Source organism: Myxocyprinus asiaticus, chromosome 28, assembly GCF_019703515.2.
Source record: "Myxocyprinus asiaticus isolate MX2 ecotype Aquarium Trade chromosome 28, UBuf_Myxa_2, whole genome shotgun sequence".
Lineage (NCBI taxonomy): Eukaryota > Metazoa > Chordata > Actinopteri > Cypriniformes > Catostomidae > Myxocyprinus > Myxocyprinus asiaticus.
Window position 1 is genome coordinate 30,463,805 of NC_059371.1, and position 9,477 is coordinate 30,473,281.

Sequence of the window (9,477 nt, forward strand, 5' to 3'; positions counted from 1 at the left end):
TATTGTTTTTAAATGTTTTGGACTGTTTTGGTTTGTGAATGGCACAAGGTTTTCTTGTAAACAATGACACGCCTACTGACTCCTCCACGTGACGTGTGACCTTACCAACGAGTTTACGTCATCCCTCTCATGAGCGCACGTCACAGAGATGTACTGAAGCGAACATTTGTAGTTAAAAAGTATACAAGTATTGTTTTGTTTCTAAAAATAATCAATCGTTTGGGTTCAGAAGAACTTTATTTGTCGACTGGAGTCGTGTAGATTATTTTGATACACCCTAAATATGCATTTCAGACCGTCTAAAATGGAGGATATTCACTTGCATTCTTTAGAGGAGGAGGCCTGAAACGCAATCCTAAATGTCTTAAATTCTGTTTTGATGAAGAAAGAAACTCAGATACATCTTGGATGGCCTGAGGGTGAGTAAATTATCAGCAAATTTTCATTTTTGGGTGAACTATTCCTTTAACTCAGCAGGGAATCCAAACGGTCGAGTGATTAACGACCTTCCGCTGGCGGACGCTAATGCGTACTTCGTCTCCCTCCGCCTGGCCGGCGATTGTGTTAATGAAGCTCACACCTGAAAAATCGCTGGGAAAATCGGCTAATGTGACAAAATTAAAGCACAGTGGCTCTTTTATTAAATGTAATGACTTGCGATTTAGAGCACGCAGACAAAACGCTCTGACAAACTTCATGTTTTCTAGCATTCAGCGGCAGATGCCTTATGTCTGGGAGTGAAAGCGTGTCAGACAATTCTGGGAGGTAATAGTAGCCAATCATTTTGATCACAGGCCTTGGCATTTCAGAATAACCAGAGCAACATTTGAGATGCGATGACATTGACAGGATTTTCTGAGCAAATTATGTATTCACATGGATTGCTGAGGCAAAGTCACATTACTTTTTTGCTATATTCCCATATAGAATCTAAAGGAATATATTTGGTAAATTTTCATCATAGTTTATGCGCATGTCTTCTTATTGAACAAAAAATGCATCCACCTGAATGCGTTTTTTTTATGCGTATTTTGGATATCTTATTTGCATCTTAGTGTTTCCATCCAGCATTAATGCAATATCCCAAAAATTTGCATAAAAACACAAGAATGGAAACTCAGCTTGTGGTTCTCACAACCATATAAACAACTAGCTTTTATTTTTTGGATACAAAACAAAACAAGGCTATGAAACAATATGAAAAAAAAAAAAAACAAACAACAAAAAAAAAAAAACCTTTACTGTCTGCTATACAACCAAGTTCATTTCTTAGCTATTTAACACAGGATATAGAGCAACTGTGTACGCTTACTAAAGCCTTCTTGTCTACTATAAATGCAGTCATCATTTAGCAGCAAGCGGGTTAATTTTAGCAGCGTCATCTTTACACAGTATTCCACTTCCTGTTGGCTTAATCTCTAACAGTAGGGGAGCCTGGCTGACTGACTGCACATGAACTAACAGGCCTCAACTGCTTCTCAAAGCCCAGGCCCTGAATGATGCACTTTCGAGCTACCACAATGTCCGTTTATATATATATATATATATATATATATATATATATATATATATATATATATATATAAGGTTGGCAAAACAGCCCTGTTGGAAAATCCACCTTAAGCTGGTAGCTGTGTTTTGTAACATGGTAGCTGGTTTCTAGCTGATCCAAGCTGGTCCAAATTGGTCATGAGCTACTCCAAGCTGTTCCTTAGCTGGTTGACCAGCTACCATGTTCCAAAAACCAGCTTGATCACCTTGAGCTGGTATGACAAGCTGGTAGCTGGTCTAAGCTGGTCTCCCAGCTTGGACCAGCTCATGACCAGCTAGAAACCAGTTACCATGTTCCAAAACACAGCTACCAGCTTAAGCTGTATTTTCTGGCAGGGGGGGCAATGAGATGGTGATCTTGGCAGACAATTTGTTGTGAAAATTAGCTCAGTTTCATGTCATCAAGTGTTTAGAAGTGAAGTTTATGATACAGAAATCATCATTCTATATTAAAGCAATAAGCTGTGAGAGGTGGTTTGTTACTGTAATTTTACCACGGGTTAGGGATGTTTAGGCATGATGCAAGGAGGATAATTATGTGATTATATGCATTTAATTATGATTTTGATACAACGTCGGCAAAAGCAATATGATAAAAGACACCAACGCTTAATAAAAAGTTAATTTTATCAATCACAATTACCAGAATAAACTATTTTTACCACTTAGTAATATAGTACTGTATATGATCCTAACCGTAGGAGTTTGCAGTTGCCAGGCAACATCGCAACTTGGTGCATTAATATACAATTCACGGTCATTTTACAATGGATTGGAACGCTGCTCATCCAGTCAGAATTATCTGTTTCATAACAGTAATATCAAATTATGTAAAATGAACATCCCCATTAGCTGTTTAATTTGGGTAGAGGGGAATAGTGATATGGCTAACTGTGTTCTGCTTATTTAGCTTGGACGGATGTAAGAAGATGAAATTGAAGATTCCCACTGTAAATTCCACAAGGATGCCACACCCAAGAAATGGATACGTACCCAATACAACAGCTATGGACCCATTATTTGTTGCAAACCTATATAAAAATTTGTGTTTGGCAAAGATGTTTACTAATGTGTAAACACATATCTTTACACTGTTACAGCTTCTCCCCATCCTGGTTCCACTGAAAAACAAAAGGATGCATAACTGTGTTCACAAGGAAAAACAAGAGAAAAGCTTGGTAACAATTTTTTTTTATGTAATTATGAATAAATTTCATAGCATATTATTCAGATTCAGAACTGCTTGAATATGAAAAAGTACTTTATTTAGTAAAAACTGCAGAGTATTTCATAATGTATTAAAACACATGGATTGTACATCGTCTATTATTGTTACTCTATAACAATAAGATAATTACTGCACTTTTCTAATTTCCTCCTCTGAGAGATGTTTTTGTTTGTCTAATGAATCAACATTCAACATTAATCCAATCTTTAACATCATGTAACCTTCTGGCATGGAATCATTTACCAAGATCACTGTTTGAGAGCTAGACGCATCCACTTGCTTTCAATGCTGTCAACAGTGTTCCATCCTAAACACGATTAATGATACAGGACGCAACCTGTCCTGTTGGTGCACTTTTTTACAACACTAATTTGCCTTTCTGTCTTGAATGATACATCTAATTAATGCACATCTAATCTGATACAGTAGCATAAACACAACCTGCCCTGATGGTGCACTTTTTTACAACACTGATTTACCATGCTCTTTTGAATGATACATCTAATTAATGTACTTGTCATTTTAGCTGATGCTTGAGGTACGGGGGCATTCACCCTGGAGCAGAGAGTTCATGGATCTTCTCTTGTGGGGTTTAAACCTACAACATTACACTTACCAACATGCTACCTTTTCTACACAGTACACATTATATTTAAAATGAACATCCTGCATTTTCTAGTCAGTGCTACACTCAAACTCTGAACAGTGCATAAATAAATAAATGAACAATTATTAAATTATTATTATTTTTAAACAATATAGAACTGGTTCATATGGTCTCATATTTGCAGAGAGTCGCATAGTGCAAAACAGCGCCGCCCAGCGTTAGAGACGTAGAATAAACGCCTGTTTTGTTTACATCAGAAATAAAAGGTGCGCACTTTACTAAAAACGCCATTAGTTGAAAAGTTTGAAGCTGGCAGTGGTGGAAAACGTCATAAGTTTACCCCACAGATAACCAAACGTCCATTAATGAAAACTGGGCAACAGAATGAATGGGTTACATAAACCCACTCATTTAATGTAATGAATAGGCATTATCAGCTAAGGCTGAGCAAGCCTGGCATGCAAATCTTGACTATTTGTGTGCTCAGGACAACAACCACCTATTTGGTTATTCGACTAAAGCATGTCAGGAAACTTTATAGGGTTTAATTAATGGAAAAAGAATTGAGCTGACCTGATGTTTGTTTGATGATGATGATTTTCTGACTGGAAAGCTATGATGGTTATATCATCCCAGATGAAAACCTGTTACATATATGCAAGGGGAAAGCACACCGGGTTGTAAATAAGTACTGCGTAACATCCTATCTTTGCCTCGCTAAGTAGGCTAGGTCACACACACGCACGCGCACCTATGTCGCAGCAAAAACCCCTCCTCCGCACTACACCCCACCTTGATTTGTTTTTCTCGCATACTAAGACATTGGGTTTTCTTTTATATTTAATTAAGGACCATATTACAAGAAAATCAAAGTTTGAATGTCCTAGACCAGTGATTCCCAACCCTGTTCCAGGAGCACACCCAGCACTGCACATTTTGTGTATCTCCCTTTTCTGACACACCCAATGCAGGTCTTGGAGTCTCCACTAAAGAGCTGATGAGTTAAATCAGGTGTGTTAGATCAGAGAGATATCCAAAATGTGCAGTGCTGGGGGAGCCTCCAGGAAAAGGGTTGGGAACCACTGTCCTAGACCATCTTAATATACATATATTATATAACATAATTATAATGCAGTGAAGTCAGGACATATTTAAAGTTAAATGTACAAATACTTGTACGTAAATGTCCTATAAATGCATGTACCTTTTTGAAATAATAAAATTAATTATATTGTCTTAGAGCGTAAACACAGTGTAACATAAATTCATTATTCAGTCACATTACAATTAAAGTGTTTTTTACCCCTCCTGTTGGTGGATTATTTAGAATAAACGCAGTGCCTAATATGAAGGACTTTTTCTACTTTACCAGGTAGAAAAATCTCCCACTAACCTTTAGAAGCGTGCAGTTGGGTTTTTTCATCCGATAAAGATGGCATGCGGTAGATGACACAAGATCGAGCTTCGTTTTTTCAATTGTGAATCGGTTAGCACACCTTGTTGCCGAGCGTATAGAATTTTTTACGACGCCACAGCGAGGCCCCGCCCACCTCGCACACCCCCGTTTTCTGATTGGCTGTCCGTCTTGCACGCAGTGTGACGTCAGCAGAATCACATGCTTTTGACGCATGTTTACAAACACTCGAACGAATCACATGCCGCAGAGCCATTTTGACATGTTTGGGCGAGCATGGTTAGCCTGTTTGAGCATTTCACGTTGCGTTATATTTTGGTGCGAGACGTGCATTTTTAATTGTTAGGCAAAAATTTGGCCTGCCTTCGAATGCGACTATACAGTATTATGCCTCATGAAAGAAAAAAGCGTTTACACTTTATTAGTAAATGGGTTATTAGTGACTGCAGCGGTAAACCGAAGGTTGTGGTCGGTAATAAAAATAATAGTAGTAATAATAAACATGAAAATAAATGTCAATAGATAGATGTTATGTTGTTAAACATAATTATCATTATATTGCCTTTATTTTCATTTTAGAATTCCTTGTTTCTTTGGACTTTGGGGTAAAATATGATCTGACCACAAAGATAGATGGATGGATAGATAGATAGATAGATAGATAGATAGATAATATCAGAGATAGAATCTCACAATGCAGAAAAAATCAGAATAATCCTAAAATATGCTTTATTTTCACAATATAATCCTATTTTTCTTTGGAGTTTGGGGGAAAATATGATCTAGATAGATAGAGAGAGAGAGAGAGAGAAAGAGAGAGAGAGAGAGAGAGATAGATATCATATCATCACTTACATACAAATTACTGTATATAGAACAGGTCTACTTAAATGTAGAAAGAAAGCCAGAAAGACAGAAAGCTCTATATACAGTACATAACCTGAATATATAAATACTCTTTCTAGCAGCAGGGGGCGACATTTATTCAAGAAACACAACCAACAGGAAACATAAACCAGACAGCATTCTTAATTTATGATGCAAGTGTTATGAGTTTACAATATGTTGGTGTAAACACAAAATGAGAAGAGTGCCTTAGACTTTACATTACTTGTCCTAGTTGTTCTCGCTGTATTTCATTGTTTTTAAACTTTTATGCCTTGTATTACTTGTATGTGAAGGTCATGCGAAGATAGCCATACAGTGTCAGTGCTACGGGGGGCCCCCGGGGGTCTATGACCCGTGCCCCCCACTTTGACCTTGTGTATGAAAAATCAATCCTCTTTGTCTTTGATTTTCCTAATTTTTAGTTTAAGTTCGTTTATCTAATTTTATTTTAGTCTATTTTAACAGAAGGGGAGACAAAATAATATTCAAAGAAAATGAGTAATATTAACTGCTCATCTTCATTACGAGGCATAAAATGCAACGTTAATTTCAGAGCTAAAAGGGAATTGTTGTCCCAAAATAGGATTTAAAAGACCTTTTCACTCTAAAAGGAAAGATCATTGATGCTGTCATCAGTGGTTAAGTTCTGATTTCAGTAGATAAGAAGTGAATGTAATGACTTTTACAACGAATTTGCGGATATTCTCAAGGCGGGACGCATGGAATTCGTGCTCAAGTAACTGTGAGAATATATTGAAAAATATGTGTTAAGGACTATAGGTCATAGCAGTTGCATAGCATTATTTCTGGTTAGTCTGATATGTGGGTATGACTTGATGAACTGAATTGACTGCTGTGAAGGATTTGATAGGCTAATTATATGGTGCTTTTTGAATTTTGACTCCCAAACTGTATTGCAAAAGGCTCTAGACTGATCTGGGCCCCAATAACGAAATCTTGATCTTAGTGGTTAAGAGCGTTTTCTACGATCAATTTTATGAATGTTTGTTATTTTTTACATGTGTTTCCCAAAACTGCACTTAACATAAACGCGCGAGGATGCGCTTTAAGGGCCTCTTTAGTTGCTGTCAGTGTGCAAGGTGCTGAAATGTGACCGTATAGTGCTACTCGTCAGTGTAACTTTGCGCATAACTTAATAAACATTTGTAATTTAACTCACTGGAAATGTTTATACACATTTAACCTAATTAATTACACAATTACATATTGTTTTGCAATAATTTTGTGTAGAACGATCTATTTTACACAATCACTGCATCGTTCATCTGGTGTGCATTTTTAATATTTGGTTTTCACAAATTGCTCTGTTGGTCGAGATAAAAGTTTCCAGGATCAGTGAAGACAGCGGAGGCCCTGTGTATGGTCCTGCCAATGACAAACATTAATTGAATATAACGAGGTTCACCGTTATTGTGGAGCACAAAATAAGTTTAGCATTCTCAAAATGTGGCCCCCTCTGAAATTGCACATGCCCTCCCACGTATTTCATCCTGGCGCATACTCTGTAGCCACATGAAGAAACAAATTATATTATGAGATAGTACTGTAATGATAAAATGAATAAGTTTAGTAAACAACCACTATTTGTTGCTGATCAAATATTTGGACTGGCCATTTTTATTACAGACATATCTACATCTTTTCAGAGTGTGTATATTTCTACAATAACTCTCTAGCTAAATTATGGTAATTGTGCCTACTTAATTACAATACATATACTGTACACCCCATATACATTTAATTACAATTCTAGTATCATCCTTTGGAGAAAAAAACAGTTTTAAGATGACAGTAAACTAGAATGTTAGATGATATTTAGAGTTGAGCTGAGATGATGCTTGAAGTTGGGAGCATTATGGAGAGCAGGAAATGAAATCACTTAAGTGTGCATTGCATCATGGTGGAAAGAGAGACAGAGAGATGTTTTCCAGATTGTTCTGGCTCTCACGACAGATGCATGTTGGTATGGTGTACGTCAAAGGTGGTTTTGGTCTTTAAAAGACAAAGTCTGTCTCGAGACTCCCTTCTGGAGAGTGAACTAGAGAGCAATATTTGTATTGATTGTATTTTCATAGTGCTCATCTGTTGTCCTGATCTTTTTTATGAAGCCAGTTTTTACTCAAGTGTGCCAGTTTCTATGCTGTTGATTTTCTGTTACTCTATATAGTGTAACAGTTACATTGTTTTTTTAAAATCTGATTTCATTTTAGCATCTATGTCTTTTAACATCTAGGTCTTTAATTCAAGGAAAAAAGCATCATTGCTACATATTCATTTATTCAGCAACTTGACCATTCATTTGATGTTCATTTTATCTACAGTTATCAACTTTTTCTTGGCATTTAAAGGGATAATTTACCCAAAAATTACAATTCTCTCATCATTTAAAATAATCCATAAGACAGTGGTTAAATTCATGTCTTCAGAAACTATATGATAGGTGAGGTGAGAATTATTATATTATTATTTTTTATTTTTTTTATGATAAATCTCCACCTTTAAACCAGCCCTGACCAGTAGGTGGTGATATGCACGAAGAATGATAAGAAGAAGAATGTGGAAGTGAAAGTTGAGATTGATAGTAAAAAAAGGACTTAAATATTGATCTGTTTCTCACCCACACCTATCATATTGCTTCTGAAGACATGGATTAAACCACTGGATTACTTTTATGCTGACTTTATTTGATTTTTGGAGATTCAAAGTTCTGGCCACCATTCACTTGCATTGTGTGGACCTACAGAGCTGAAATATTCTTCTAAAAATCTTTGTGTTCAGCAGAAGAAAAAAAGTCTTCTACATGTGGAACGGCATGAGGGTGATTAAATGATGAAATATCCCTTTAAGGCCTCATAGTTCCAAGACTGATATTCTGGTCCTGCATGGCGGGATATTTTGCTCATCTACCAGCCACTATGGTGGGCTAACAGTAAGACGTCTCGGAATTACACATGACAAGAAATACTGTTAGACACAAAGACATGCACTTGAAGAAACACACTTTATTATATTTTGAAGAACAGATGAAAGAAAAGCCATTGATGTGCTTGTCTCATGAGCTGTTTGTTCAGCAGTGTGCAGCAGGGAGCGTGTCTTGTGGAACACATGCATGTAAAGAGTTCTCACTCTTTCTTTTCTTTTCCAGTCATCTGAAAATATATATATATATATTTTTTTGTTGTTTTTTTAAAATAAAAATATAGTGAACATGTTTCTTAGATATCGCCCAGCCCTACACCCAGAGTTAGTGAAAATAAGAAATTAAATGTTTTTCCATTTTGGGAAATCATCAGCATACTGTAGAAATCATAACAAGTATAGTAAACAGTAATCTATATAAAATAAAGTCTTTTCAATAAATGTATTCTTCATATTAAATAAATCCTCAAAAACATTTAAAAAATACATCTAGCCATCTAAAATCAATTAATAGCCTAAATCTCTTTCCTGCATACACACACTCTGCATAGGTGTGCTTGGATTAAATGTCACCTTACGTAGGCAAATTGTTTTGTTTTGTTAACCTTGGTGTACCCACAGCAGGGGTGTAAACTACTCAGAAATTATACTTAAGTGAAAGTATGGATACTGAGAGAAAATTTTACTCAATTAAAAGTCCAAGTATCTAGCCAAAAACATACTTGAGTGAAAGTAAAAGAGTGTTCACATTCAATTGTACTTAAGTATTAAAAAAGTAAAAAGTAACTTTTCTCATAGCTAGAATGAAATCAAGAGAGGAGAATGTGTGAGATAGGATGATGCTAAATT

General features: G+C 36.1%; 1 long non-coding RNA gene across 1 annotated transcript; it reads right to left on the minus strand.

Annotated features, from left to right (window-relative positions):
- Window positions 1–212: 212 nt before the first annotated feature.
- Window positions 213–4,927, minus strand: LOC127418698 (uncharacterized). Its single transcript, XR_007893522.1, has 3 exons — window positions 4,780–4,927; window positions 3,960–4,030; window positions 213–2,672 (listed from the first exon to the last, which is right to left on the minus strand). It is a non-coding gene; the product is annotated as an uncharacterized LOC127418698 (long non-coding RNA).
- Window positions 4,928–9,477: the final 4,550 nt, after the last annotated feature.